Here is a 16556-nt window from a genome sequence, read left to right on the forward strand (position 1 = left end):
AAATAATTTATGATAATCTTACATATTTAACTGAAAACATGATATAAAGTTCATTGTGATGTATGTGTACACTTCATTTAGGAGATGAACATAAAACTGATCTAATATCATACGTAAATTGCTAATCCATCCAATTGATTGTAAAGTGAGTACTGTTACGTAGAAATGCCAGAAAAGGTTTTGTTCAACTTTTAGTTGCACAAATCCTTTTGGGGGTTGTTGAGACATAACAGTCCATTGAAACCCGTTTAAAACATGTATTTTTTTCAATCCAATTTGAAATAAACTGGAATCACTCATGTAAACAAAAGGTGGATCTGTGCTTGTAGAATTATTGTGGTGAAACTGGTTACTAAATTATAATTGTATTGAAGTGTATAGGTCCTGTAATTGGTAGGACCATTTTCCAAACCATGTATCTTTTGCATTTTATAAAAATAGTAAAAGTATTGTTAATATTTCATATTTTGAGTATTTGCACACTCCAAAAATGTTAAAGGCTTGAAAATCCATTTATGTATTTGCTCTATAAGAGCCAGTGCAACTGTTGAAATATGTCATTAATTTAGAGGCAACAGTTTTAATTGTAATTTTATTAAAAAACCCTTTATAACAATACCGAGGATTGTTTGGAATTACATATAAAGGGGCAGCCATGTTGGCATTTTATGTCAGTGTCATGAGATTTTGCTGAAGCAGCATGTAATTGCTAAAGTAAGATGTACATCAGTGTTATAAGCGTGGCAGTATTTTTGAGTTTTATCAATGTAACATAATAATTATGATGCGATATAGAATAAAGGTTCTGAAACATAATGTTAGTATTGGTCATTCTTGGTGTAAAAACCAAGTTAAAATGGACATGAAGGAACACAGTGCTTGTGGCAGCAACAGATAAAAAGCAGTTGGATGAGTACAGCCTACAAAATTATAAGAATTATAATAATAATTTCACACAGTATTTATGTAGTACTAACTCAGAAACCATTCAACATACAAAATTGACAATCTAGTCTATTCTGGTTTAAGATAGAAGTTATATTACATGTTGGTGTCATCGTCAAGTCAGTTTAATCTTAATTAATGTGTCCCTTTTTGTTGGAGAGTATCAGACACAGCAAGCACTTGACTGACAATTTTCACAAAATTATTTGTCAACAGAGCTAGCTTGAACTGTAGGTCATCTGAAAATAATTAGTCAAATGGCGAACTGTCAAGATGTTTTTATAAAATACAGAACTTATAATATGTGATAAACTATCGATTTTTGTTGCACTAAAATGTGTAAAGATTGGAATTTATTTTGATGAACATCATTAATTACCATTATTACTACATTTAATACTGAGACTTACATGTATTTGATGCTGCAAATGCCATAATAATAATAATGATGATGATGATGATGATGATTTGATGCAAAAAGTTTAAATAAACAATCATCATTGAATAATACATTTTGCACTAGAAACAACAAACATCTTGCTTGCTAACCAACAATTTATGTAAACATTTACCATTACAAAGTCATTAGTTGAGATTAATACTCATTGTCAGTTGTCCAAGTTCATATAGTTACACTATGTGATCAAAAGTATCCGCACACCCCCAAAAATACACATTTTTCATATTAGGTGCATTGTGCTGCCACCTACTGCCAGTTAATCCATATCAGCGACCTCAGTAGGCATTAGACAAAGTGAGAGAGCAGAATGGGGCACTCTGCGGAACTCACGGATTCTGAACGTGGTCAGATTATACGTCTGTATGCAAGATTTCCACACTTCTAAACATCCCTAGGTCCGCTGTTTCCAATGTGATAGTGAAGTGGAAACGTTAAGGGACACGTACAGCACAAAAGTGTACAGGCTGACCTCGTCTGTTGGCTGACAGAGACCACTGACAGTTTAAGAGGGTCGTGATGTGTAATAGGCAGACATCTATCCAGACCATCACACAGGAATTCCAAACTGCATCAGGGTCCACTGCAAGTATTATGACAGTTAGGTGGGAGGTGAGAAAACGTGGATTTCATAGTCGAGCAGCTGCTCATAAATCGCACATCACGCCTGTAAATGCCAAACAACAGCTCGCTTGGTGTAAGGAGTGTAAACATTTGACAATTGAACAGTGGAAAAATGTTTTGTGGGGTGACGAATCACAGTACACAATGTGGCAATCCGATGGCAGCATGTGGGTATGGCGAATGCCCGCTGCACGTCATCTGCCAGCGTGTGTAGTGCCAACAGTAAAATTTGGAGATGGTGGCGTTATGGTGGGGTCATGTTTTTCATGGAAGGGGCTTGCACCCCTTGCAGTTTTGCATGGCACTATCACAGCACAGGCCTACATTCATGTTTTAAGCACCTTCTTGCTTCCCACTGTTGCAGAGTAATTTTGGGATGGCGATTGCATCTTTCAACACAATCTAGCACCTGTTCATAATGCAAAGCCTGTGGTGGAGTGGTTACATGACAATAACATCACTGAATGAACTGTCCTGTACAGAGTCCTGACCTAAATCCTATAGAACATCTTTGGGATGTTTTGGAAGTTCGACTTCATGCCAGGCATCACCAATTGACATCGATATCTCTCCTCAGTTCAGCACTCCATGAAGAATGGGCTGCCTTTCCCCAAGAAACCTTCATGCAGCTGACTGAACATATGCCAACACCATACTGAATTCCAGTATTACCGATGGAGGGCGGCACGAACTTTTATGTCGTTTTCAGCCAAGTGTCCATATACTTATGATCACATAGTGTATATTTATGAGCAACAATTGCTGTCCATAATTAATATGCAGGCCTTTCAGTATGAACTCACTGCTGATATTTTTCTTTCTTTGCCTGTAAAATTGTTACTGAAGAGAAATAAATTATACTTCTCAACAGAAAATATGCCATTATGTCTGTTGTTAAACACTTTGTTGGAAGTTAAGATTTAACATATGAAATAAGTTATGTTAGCAGCACCACATACAGTGATTATAGACAACACACAAAGCAGTTTACTCTCCTGGTAATACACTTTGCAGTTCTCCACTTGATAAATAAATGAAGTGTACAGGAAGCAATGCTGTGTCTAAGATGAATATAAAAAATGTTATTACTACAATAAACGCCTCTCTTCTCACCATTTCAACACTTTGGCCATATATTACACACGTTTCTTTCATTAACTACATTACTACATTATGAACATATTGCAACAAAGTCAAATTTAGGTCAAATACCATTGCAGCTGAACACTACACATCCTAAACTCTTATAAGCAACCACTCTGTGCCTAAATGAAAACACAGCATAGTGGAACTGCAACCCAGATGCTACAAATATATCTTCATTTAACTGGGGCCTTATGTTTATCAAGTGTGTATCAGTCAGAGAATGGTTAAGCCCATCAAAAATTTAATGCTTGAAAATCGATCAAAATCAAATCAAATGAAAATCAAAATCAATCAATCAAATCAATCCCTCCCTCCCTCCCTCATAAACAAGATACATAAATCACCCTTCTCTGTGTTACAACAGATGGTAAGTAAAGCGAAGTGAAATTAATCATTAACATGACGTAAGCATTCTCACTACCAATTAAAAGTGATGTGCAATGCATCATATTAAAGAAAATTGAGAATTTTGTCCTTTTAGAAGACAAAAGGATAGGAAGCAGGATAATGAGGCACTCAGGTCAGTAGGAGTAATAAAGAATTTCCTACATAAATATTATGACCCTGTGAAAACACCACCACAATGGACTGTAGAAGAAAAAAGTTTGAAGTCCCCACTATTATAAATTACCCTGCCTCTTCCTCCTACATTTCACTGTCTAGTATTAACAGTACCTACTTTACAACTAATTAAGTAGCTAGAACAGTGAAGAGACTGACTGCTGAACTGTAAAGGAAACAACACTGAAGTCAGTCTTAAATTTATACATATTATATGGATGTTATTTTTCATAAGAACTTTGAAGTAGATTGAGGAGCAATGCTTGCTAAGCATTTACCCACCATAGGATGGCAGGCCCTCCGGGAATACTCCTCATTCTTTTTTAAATGTAGTTTAATATCTGCTACGTTTCTGAACTTGAACCCTCTTCTTATGGTACACTAATCTGCAAACACTATTGAGCAGTTTAATTCAAAGACCTGTTTCGCAAAATTAGTGTATACTTCACCTAATTAAACCTATACAACCCCAGTGATAAATGTACACACTGAATGAACATTGCAGCATTCACGTAACATCTTTTCTTTTACTCAAAAAATTCTGGATGAAGGTGCCACATTACTGTCACAGGATTTAGTCTTAAATACACTACATTAAAACTTGGTATCACTGCACTGAAAATATATGAAGTCTTCTAGTTTGGATATTATTCCAACGCAAAATCCAATATTTTACTTGATATTTTACAGTTCTTCATCACATTTGAGTTTTAGACCTTTACACATTGTTATTTTTTATTTTTATTTATTTATTTATCCATCTGTATACAATAAACATTGTATGGATGTTGTTCTAAAGTACATGTAAATTTATGGAAAAGGAACATACAAAATTTTACAGTAAGTAGTACAAAGAATAATACAAAATTGCACAAAAAATGTACAAAGAATAATACTTGGTCATACAAGACACAGTAATACAACTTTTTATACATGTATACTAACAGTATTGTAACTGCATAGCCTGTTTGCACTAAAGCCTTTACTTTTGTCTTCAGTGAACAGGAATCCCTTATATTCACAACAATAATTCACTAAAGATTTTACCACACTCGACAGCTGTCCATCAGATATACAAAATTAACAGAAACTTTAGGGGAAAAAGATAATGCTTTCAGTTTTGCCTCAATATAAACATTAACAGATTTATTTATTTATTGGCCTAAATAGTCATTTACCACGTAAAAACACTGTTCAAGTAGAAATTGTTTAAATTCTACTTCATATCTGTTTTCATCTTCTAACTTTCTGATGATGGCTGGCAGTATGTTGTAGAGTTTTGTATCAATATGGCTCACATGTCTTTGTGTGGCTGTTCTTTTTGTTCACTGAGTATGAAGTTCAGTGCTATTTCAGGTATTGTAGTTTCGCAAGTCTGCATTTGTCTGAAAAATCTGCAAGGTTGGCGCTAACATATAAAACACATTTAATTGTTGGAACTTTAAGCTTGTTGAATAAGGGTTTGCATTGTGTCTGTGGATGACTGTGTGTTGTTATTCAGATAGCCCTCTTCCGTAACAGAAATATTTGTTTTAGACGGCAAGTGGTAGAACCCCAAAATATTATTCCATATGTTGCAAGAGACTGAAAACAGCCAAAATATGCCATCCTGGCACCCTCTGTAGTTCAAACATTTGCAATAATTCTAAGAGTAAAACAAGCTGAGTTACGTTTCTGAACAAGTTTCATTACATGGTTATTAAAATTAAGATTTTCATCTACATGAACCCACAGCAATTTTGTTGATGCTACTCTGTCCATGGTCTTGTCACCCAACAACAGAGCAAGATTTACATTTTGACATATTTTCCCAAACTGCTTATAATTTGTCTTATTTGTAATCAACGTCAACTGGTTTCCATTGAATCAAGTTTGGAAATTCCTTATTACTTGATCGGTAGTTATTTGCAGCATTTGCTTTGGTGCACATATTATCACACTAGTGTTATCTGCTCCATCTGATGTGTTCATGTTATTTATGTAGAAAAAGAACAATAACGGAGCTAGATACTGCCTTGCGGCACTCCTATTTCCACTTTTTTTCGCATCTGATACTAAATATATTTTGTGGTTGGAGTAATCTGACATCGGTCCTACAACCTGTGTTGTGTTTTGTAGGTATGATTCAAACCACTTTTTCCCTGTTACATGAATACATAATGCTTCCAGTTTTTCTAGAAGAATGTTGTGATTGACAGTGTCAAATGCTTTGGAGAGATCTAAATTTATTCCTACTACACTGTTCTCTTTTTGTAAATTTTTGATTATTTGTTCAGTGTAGCACATTAATGCTCTTTCTGTATTTTTACCTGCCTGGAAACCATGCCGATTTCTATTTAATAACTTATTTTGAAAATGCCGGAAGGAGGGATATTGGCCAATCAGTTTTCTACCTTATCCTTGTTGCTGTTTTTGAATAATGGCTTCACTTTTGACATTTTCATTCTTTCTGGAAACACTCCTTCACTAAATGATAAGTTGTCTATGTATGCCAAGGGCCTTGCAATTTGTGCAGCTGCCATTGTTATGATATAAACAGGTACCTCATCTACTCCTGCTGATATTTAACGTTTCAAGCTTTATATTACTTCGAACACTTCATGTTCTTCTGCTGAATCTATCCTCATGCTACAAGCAACTTTTGGAAATTCTGGTTTTTCTTGGTTTGTGAATTTTGAGCTTAATGAAGTTGTTGCATTTATGAAATAATTGTTGATGTAATTTGGCAAATCTTGTTTTCCAATATTGACATTTTCTGTGTTTTTGAGAATGATAATCTGGTCTTTGCATCTCTTTCCTGTTTCAGTCTTCACAATATCCCATATGCCTTTTATTTTGTTATAAGACTGTCTTACATAGTTGTCGTTACTCATAAATTTTGCCTTGGCAATTAATTTTTGATATACCCTCTTGTAATTCTTTACATATTCTATGAACTGTGGATGTGTAGATGTCCTCAATTTTGAATTTAGTCTCTTTAGAGTTCCACAAGAAGTTTTGATGCCAACTGTGATCCAAGAACTTGGCTTCATATTGTGATATGATTGTTGACAGTTTCTTTGGAAAGCACATTGTGAAATATCCATGAAAACTGAAGAATAAGTGTTATATGCATCATTTGTGTTCGTTAGGGACAGCACTAGTTAGTGAGTCCTGGGCAGAGTTCGTAAATTATACACAGTTTTCAGTGAAAAAATTTCTTTTATACGTGAAGTACACTCTTTTTATTACAGTGGCATCGAAGAAATTTTGAGGACAAGAACATTATGGTCTGATAATCCCAAATCAGTATTTGTTAATTCTACTTCTGTAATACTCAGAGGAAATAACGAAAAAATTAAATCCTTGTAATTCAGAAGAAAGTAATTACAGTAATGGCAAGAGCAGATAGCAGAACACATTGCAAGCCTTTGTTTACTGAGTATAAGATTTTAACTAATTAATTCATATATTCAAGAAATGTTTACTCACTGAACTAACAGTTTTAAGAGGAACAAGATTATAATACAAGAAGCAGTACTACTCTTCTCTTACAACAACACAGACTAGCAAAAAACAAACAATAGTCATAACTACATGGAAATCAAATCACATAAATTGCGTAAACACATCACAAGCATGCCAGTCAAATTCTTTAAGAAAAAACTGCACAGCTTCTTGGTAGAAAACCCATTTTATCCTCAGAAGAATTTTTCAAAACACCAAATACAATAATATAAATATGTATTTTGTAATATTAATAAGTAAATGTGCTAATAAAACCTATTGCATGCACAGATGCTGAATGACTAATCACGAATCTGATCTGAACCACAGAAGGTTCTTGCTCTTGCACCTGAATCAGCTATCCCTCATCAAGTGTCAGTCTCTATGTCTAGCTGATCTGTAACATAATGCTCATGACTGTTCATCTGTCCATCACATTTCTCTATGATACAATCAGTTATAGCACTTCATGCTTTATACAGCTCATCTTTTGCTTCTCCATTTTCCATTTCCATGCATTATTGTTCGGTTCCTACTTTATATCCAAGGAATGCAGCCTGTTACTGGTCCCACTAGATGACAATTTCTAACCTTAGTCAGTGAAACCCAAACTCACTGTCCCCCCATCTGTCCAGAAGGTAATTCAAACTACAGTCTTCCCCAGCAAGGTCGGTAACCCTTTCATGACCAGTGGAATGTATGTGTCACAAACACAAATTTATTTCCACGAGTTCACAGAGATATAAGAGTCCCACATCTGTGTGGTGCTGCAGTCTAGCATTGAATGTATCAACTGCTTGCAGCCAACAGTCTCATTGCTTGGAACCTGATGTGTGACAAACTGCTCAATTGTCTGTCTGTCTGTCTGTCTGTCTGTCTGTCTGTCTTGTGGTCTGGCAGTTTTATGTGCATTTTTTTCTGTCTACAATTGATAAGCTCAGTAAAGTTATTTGTTGTCTTTTTCACATTGTTTGGTAGAAGTATACAGATTTCTGCACATATTTAATGATAAAACTTCTTTTACTTTGTTTAATAGTTTTCCCTTATGGCCAATGTGCCTTTTGTCCACATTTTCATCTAAACTTTTACATTTATATATTCTATTTGGTGCTTTAATCTTACATTATTTCCCTTGATTTGATATGAAATGAAAAAACCTCGTACTGTAAGTGCATGCTCACTACAGTTATGCATTGGAAGCCACGATGTTGCACTCTGCTGCTTCATTGGAAACTAAGATGGTAAATTCAATTTGACACTTATCAGAACACACAAAGAAAATAAATTATGTAACTTTTTTGAATATATTGTCATTTCCCGATTTTAGACATGTCAAGACTGACAGATGTGGAAATTTTAGACTACTTGTTTTCTCTGCTAGTGATTAAGTGTACTATGAGAATGGGTCTCTACAACAATAAAAATCAATTAATCAATCAATCAATGTGATGCAGAGGCAGCAGAACAATTCATATCACTTGACGACTCAACGTGAGTTTCACAGAAATAAGTGCTAACGACAGTGATACATCAAAAGAAAATATCCTACCAATGTCTAGTTTGAATGCTGGAATTAATAGAGCCATATACAAATGACTGGTCAGATGAGACAACTGATTTTGATAGACATGATTGTGGCTCTTATCAAACTGCTACTGTGAGTCCTCATCTGACTACTGAAGACAAGGAAATACATTACTTACTTTACATTTTTACTGAGTCTATTATTGAAATGCTTTGTGAGAAAACAAATCACTATGCCTCACAAGAGAGAAAATGATGCATTGGATGACATACAATAAAAGTGATGGGTCATAATTGGACTTCAACTACTGCAAAGGAAATGAAGACTTTCTCTGCTGTTCATATCTTGATGGGTATATACATTTTACACGCACTGGCACACTACTGGTCGACTGATTCCCTTCTAGGTGCCACTGCTGTCTCTGAGCTGATGACAGAGGCACAGTTTAAGAAATTTGTGGAAAATTTGCACTGCAATAACAATATAAAAGCTGTGCCTTGAGGAACCGTTGAATATGACCACCTTCACAAGCTAAGATATGTAATTGATTAGATTAATATTTGTTTGAAACAAGTTTGCATTCCATTAAGTGTCATTGCTATTGATGAGAGCATGATACCGTATAACAGCTGATCATTAATCAAGCTGAATATGTTGATGATCCAGTAAAGCATGGCAACAAAGTTTGGTGTTCAACTGACTCTAAAAGAGGTTTAGTTTCTCATTCTGAAATGTATGGGAAAATGAACAGAACAAGAAAGAACCCAATTTTTTCTTGGAGAGGGAATTGTAATGAGACTATGTGAGACATACATAAATATTCATCATCTTGTTGTCTTCAGCAATTTTTTCATCTCATACAGACTAATGATATCCCAGTATGAATCTGGTTTTATGTAGTCAGCACCACCAGGCAAAATATGAAGTGCCTACCTGACAATATGAAGAAGAAGGACTAATTACAACATGGAGAGTTTTTTTTTCTGTACAAAGGAGTGCATGTCTGCAGTAAAATGGTAAGATAAGAAGTCAGTCACAATTACATCAACTGATCACCACCCGAAAGATATGACATTTGTCACAAGAACAAATAGAGATGCTACAACCTCGGCTATATCCTACCCTGCATCTGTACCATAATACACAGCTGTAATGAAAGGTGAAGACTCGTTAGACCAGCAGAGAGAAAGATATGCTACTGGTAGGAGGTGGCATTGTCTTTTTTATTTTGTTTCGGATGTTGCAACAGTAAACAGCTTCATTGTATGAAACTATGTTAATGGAGGAAAATGTGACCAACTTTCCTTTCCCTAGGGCATCTTTCAACTGGGAGAAATATTGAGAGAAGAGGAGGGAAAGTATTCATCACAAAAAATGAACCAGGAGGTTGAGGGGTTCCTGATGATGTGTGCTTATAGGGACTTGGAAAACATTTTCCAGCAAGGAGCACAAAGATGTGATGCACACACTGCACAGAGAAGTAAGAGATAAGGAATAATTTCATATGCAGTTACTGTGAAGTACCATTATGTATTCAACTAAGTTTTGAAAAATCTCACAAAAAATAATAAGCTGTGAATAAATAAATTTATTTGGCATAATAACAGTATTTACTTTCTTCTTTCTACACATCCTAATCACTAGCAAAAAAACTTGGTTCCTTGAATTTATTTCTCCATGAGTTCTGCGGGACACAGATGTTCCACTTAAAGCAATCATGAAACTATATTCAACAAGCAAAAGTTGCCATAGCTATAAGATTTCTAAACAGGGCTCATCACAAATAGTAGTGGCCAGTAGGGGAACCAAGCTGAGAGTGGTGCCCGAGTGCAAGATTTCTGTACAGTGTGTATCACAATTAGTAGCAAAAATTAATAGGAATGAAAATATAAGAGGAAGTAGGGGGAGGAGGAAGGACACAAATGAAAAGTAGATTGTGTGGAAAAATGTTCGAACTGGCCCTGTCATTCATTCCCCTCCCACAACTGAAGATGCTATCTGCTTCATCACACCAGTCCTTCAAAACCTCCATCCTTTCCATCACTCTCACACATTCCAACAAATTTTCCTAGCTGCCCTGCCCGTCTTCCGTGACTGCCATCAATTCCCACAACTGCCATCTATTCCCACAACCAGGGACATTTATCTTCCTTTGTCTATCTACCCTAGTTTAACCAAACCACTCCCACATTCCACTGTTCCAGTCCAAATGATGCAGCAAATGCTTTGATTTGGAAATCACCCCTACAACTCGCTCATCCTAGCATCCTTATCTTCCCTTACCCATCCCACTAAATACAATGTGGGCTCCAATTCTCAATTCCATCCAACCACAATCCCACACCCATTCTGATGCCAACACCCCATCCAGATAATACTTTATTGTATACTAGTCATTTTCCTAAATAAAACATCCATATCAATCCTAGTTCCATCAAAATTTCTATCCTAAAAGTATGAGGAGTCTTCAAAACACCATTTCCACAAATCATGAAGCGAGGGATCCTCGCATCCTCATCCTTTCTGTTGTAGTCATCCAGTCTAAAGACTGGTGTGATGCAACTCTCCATGCTACTCTATACTGTGCAAGCCTCTTCATCTTTGAATAGCTATAGTATCCTACATCCTTCTGAATCTATTTACTGTATTCATCTCTTGGTGTCCCTCTATGAGTTTTACCAACCACTCTTCCCTCCAATACTAAACTGGTGATACCTTGATGTTTCAGAATGTGTTCTATCAACCAATCCATTCTTTTACTGAAGTTGTGCCACAAATTTCTTGTCTCCCCATTTCTATTCAGTAACTCCTCATTTGTTGCATGATCTACCCATTTATCCTCAGAATTCTTCTGCAGCACCACACTTCAAAAGCTTCTATTTTCTTCTTATCTAAACCATTTATCATCCATGTTTCACTTCTGTACATGGTTACAATCCAGACAAATACCTACAGAATAGACTTCATAACACTTAAATCTATATTCAGTGTTAAATTCCTGTTCTTCAAAAACTCTCTTCTAGCCATTTCCAGAATACATTTTATATCCTCTCTACTTAGGCTATCATCATTTATTTTGCTCCCCACACAGCAAAATTCATCCACTGCTTTTAGTGTGTCATTTCCAATCTTATTCCTCAGTATCACTTGATTTAATTCACCTAAATTTCATTATCCTTGTTTTGCTTTTTTTTATATTTATCTTATATCCTCCTTTCAAGACACTGTCAATTCCATTCAACTGCTCTTCCAAGTCCTGCCTCTGACAGAATTACAGTGTCACTGAAAAACCTCAAAGTTTTTGTTTCTGCTCCCTGGACTTTAATTCTTACTCCAGACTTTTATTTGGTTTTCTTTGCTGCTTGCTCCACTTACAGACTGAATAACAGTAGGGATAGGCTACCAATGTGTCTCGCTCCTTTCTCAACCACTGCTTCCCTTAATGCCACTTGACTCTTGTAAGCACTGTATGGTTTCTGTACAAGTTGTAAATAGTTGTCCACTCTTTGTATTCTACACCTGTGGGGTGCCCGTGCATGGTATTTTGCCATCCTGACCAGTCACCTATGGAGGCAGACATCAAACTGCAGCCCGTGGGCCACAAGTAGCCCAAATCAAGTATTCGTGCTGCCCGTGGTTTGCAGCTGTATTTTATAATAATATGCATCAAGCAACTAACAGATGAATTCAGAAGCATAAACTAATGTAAAGAGCTTCTTAAAAGTGCATTTTTATTGCTCAATAACAAACAAAAGTACTTACAGAGACAGTAATATTTTAATACGAGTTTAATTTTATTGATGTTGGTGAATTGAGTGGTGAACTAAGTGGTTTTTAGTGCGGCCACTGCAGGGTTAATAGAAGTGAGAGGGGAAATATTTTATTGTCTTCCAGTGCTGACAACTAGCACTGATCAACTGCTATGGTATATATGACAAACAAAAGTAATGTGGATTTGTGACTGCACATCATAGTGACGGTCATCTCCAAATGTGATACATGTTTGTAAGAAGTAATATGCTACCAAATTAAGGCTGTTCTAAAACAATGCAATGAGTAAAAGAAAAATTACATTCAAAATATTTAGTAAACATTTGTGATCATTTCTCATATTGCTGTTACTGCCATTAATTGATAGTAAGTTTGGTAGGGGAAGATGTGATAAGTATACAGGATGGAAAAGTGGCCTTTATATATTTTGTGTTCTGAACAGCACTGCTGGCTGCCAAGAAATGGTCAGACTATAGTCTGATTAAAATTACTTGATAGTTGACACTTCATGTGCTGGAGCTGGTTTCCTCCACTCCCAAACCATGATGTTTAGAAGGTCAGAGGTTAGAATGTCTTCCAATATGGCAAAAATTTGTTTTATTTCTAAGATTAATTAAACAGTTCAATTATAATTTTTATTCAGTTAACTGGTTTAAATGTAATATTTTTATTTCTAATACTTCCCCACGTCATTTTATCATGATATTGACTTTTCTATTTGTTCTTATTTTTCTACTAATCATTCTTTTTTCATTTGGAATCTTCTTGTCTCTCCTATAGAATGCAACCAAGGGCCAACCATAACTGCTCATTGGGTGGTAATGGGGCAGCTCGTTTAGCCAGTGTGATGGTAGTTCCTGGTAACCAATGATAACGAGAAATTACAGCTTGCTTTAAGTGTTGAAACTAAATTTTTTTCTGTCTTGAAGTTGCTCGTAGAGGTTAGCTTTGATCACTGTGAAGAAAGTGATCTATATTTTAGTTGTGCTGCATATTTTTGACCACCATTTTCTCGGATATGTTGGACATCATGAGGTTTTAGTTAGCACAGGACATGATTTCAAACTCAGCACTACAAAATGCCTCATCAGCCTCAGGTTAGTCATTGCTCACTTAAAATCAGCTGTCAACAGAGCATTTCAAATTTTCAACATAACCCATGGTAGGCATTTACAACATTGCTCCACATTACACATTAACAGCATCTGTGAAGTGATCAGTCTCGCCGCATTGCCGCATCGCCATGCTGTGCAGACATGTGCTGGGTTTCATGTGCTGCGGTCTGCTATGCTTCAGCGTGATAGGTTGCAGTGCTTCTTGCAGTGTTGTAGAAATTCTACATTTATTGAAATATGACACCGTGATGGCCCACTTTAACAGAAAAGACACACTGAAATTATCGTTTGATCATAATTACGGCCGACCCAAACTACACGAAATCAGAGATTGGATAGACTATGAAGTATAACTTGATTCAGAGGATGTCACTGAAATGCATCTTTCGATAGTGAGCAGCGTTGTCTTTGTCTAATTGAAGTATGCTAACTTATGCGACAAAGTAGTCAAGTCTTGCGGAAGAACTATGAAGTTCAAGCACTGAGAATGGAAATGTAGGAGAAGTCATAATAACACATGCAGGATTTGGGATACTGACAATTGGGATATTAGAATTGCCATCAAAGAACCAGCCGAACAGATTAATGCAGTGATAGCGCCGAATGGGAAAGTTCTCAGTAATGTTGCCAAACGGTAGTCATGCATGTAAATTCCAAGTGCTCAATGAAGTGAGACAATTAAAGGTATACTTACACAAACATGTACCATCGTACATCGGCATCTGTGGTTACCGAGGCATCGTTATATGTGACAGACAATCAAGGATGTGTGCTGCGTGCAACTCCCCCGGCCACGTCCGCACTGAGTGTTTACAGCAGCGAGTATGGTGGAAAGCAGCTGACTTATGAAAAAAGTTATTTCACTATTGGCTAACTTTAGCACGCAGGTATGCTGATTGTACTTTTGGTTTAATGTGTAATAAGTGGGATATACTACATCACCCACTAGATGTCAGTGTGCAGAACACAAATTGTAAAGGCAATTGCGGTGCTTCACGACAATTTTCGAGTGAAAGCTGGATTGAAACAGTCAGACATCTGAGAGTGAAATCTTACAAGTATAAATGCTACCCAAAATTGAAGGCCCATTTCATCAGTGGATAACATTCAGGCTAAATTTAGCAACTACTTTGTTAATGAAGGTAAACTTAAACATGCAAATGGCAGATATGAACAAAATTGCACTTGACAATAGTACAGCTGAATAACACGCATGCAAACTTTAGCCCACAGATTTTCCTTGAAATTATGTCCATTACATTCCTTTAACTGTTGTTAAGAGCTGCTCTCTTCTCAGTTTCTTTAATAAGTAACTCTGTATCAATTGCTGTAAATACACGTTCATCACATTCAGTAGATTTGTTGTCAGACATATTATAAAATTAACAAGAATGGAAAATTTAGGAAGGAAGACTAACAAAACAGCACAAGCCAACTTCAGAATTGTGAATAAACTCTCAGCAAGTGGGTGCATGTCTATGCCTACTCAAGTGATCTATTTGGCATAGTGACAGTTGTATTTCAACAAAAATAGATCATGCTGCAACTTTTTAATTGCTATGTAGTGGAAACAATGAAATATTTTTATGATTGAAAAATCATGCAACAAGAAATCACTAGTGGAGACCAAGCCTTAGCAGCATCTGGAACCTACAAGAGAGGGCAAAAGAGATGCATGTACAAAAGGTGAGTTGGGCAGCTCAATAGCAGCTCTGGCCAATCCCAGTATGGGCGACATCAGGTGGCACGAGGGATCAGTTCCACATTTGAAACCATCAGTAAGTGTCCATCTTTGCTTTCCCTTGACACCCAAAGCACACCCCATGCTCTAGAAAGTGTGTCCTCTTGCTCTCTGTTATAATTGTTGCTGTTTATTATAGTTTTGGCCATCTTCTTTACAACAGAATCCCAATATTATGATGAATGAGCCAAGACTCATCCTTTCAAGTTGTATCTAATGTCCACTCAACCACAGCCAACTTCTCAAGTTCCCTTTGTTTCATGCATAACAGGTGCTCTTTACAGTGCACAGAAACAGTGTATTTAGTTTTTCTTATGTAAAGGCTACCACATTTGCAGGATACACCATACATGCCAGGAACTCTGCGACTTGTGATGTCGTTAACAGGCTGTAATACATGTTATCTTGGAGATGGGCAGGAACATTGGCCTCAGTCTACATCCATGCAACCTGTCTTGGAAGCCATTGCCCCTACAATATGGAAAGAACGCAGCTGACCTGGCCTCTTCCACTCAGTCACGAGGTGTCTTATCGGTGGCAATTGACAGCTTTTGCAATCTCTCCTCTGATGTAACCACTTTCCCTGAATTCATGTCATAAACACAGATCTCTTGGCATTCAATTTTCAAAATGCTGCTTTTAGTGGCTGAGAATGATTACTTCTCAGTCTCAGTAACATCTCTGAAATTGTGAAACTGCCTCACAGACTAAAACTGTGTGCCAGAATAGTATTTGGTTGGTTTAAAAGAGAGGGGGAGAGGCCGAAACTGCTAGGTCATTGGCCCCTCGTTCCGATTAAAATGATTCCACATGGGTGGGAGTAAAATAATCGAGACATACAAAACACAGTTGGAAGAAATGGGAAAACCACAAGAATGACAGAAGGGTAACACACACTAAAGTGGACAAAATTGGACAAGAAAAGAGACGCAAGAAACATGTAGAAGTGATCAAAACAAGAGAGCAGATTACTATGGCTGGCTGACCATGAGAATAAAAAGGAGAAGCCAGCCACTCTACAACACATTAAAACCTCCACCCTAAAAGCACTAGGGTGGAGGACACAGAGGGACAAAGGACACGCACAAAAACTCAGGTCAAATGATAAAACCCACCCTCACGAATAAAACGTAAGACTAAATCTGCTGTTGAGACATTGTCACCAAACACCGAAGGTAGGGTGCT

Source organism: Schistocerca americana, chromosome X (genome assembly GCF_021461395.2).
Source record: "Schistocerca americana isolate TAMUIC-IGC-003095 chromosome X, iqSchAmer2.1, whole genome shotgun sequence".
NCBI lineage: Eukaryota > Metazoa > Arthropoda > Insecta > Orthoptera > Acrididae > Schistocerca > Schistocerca americana.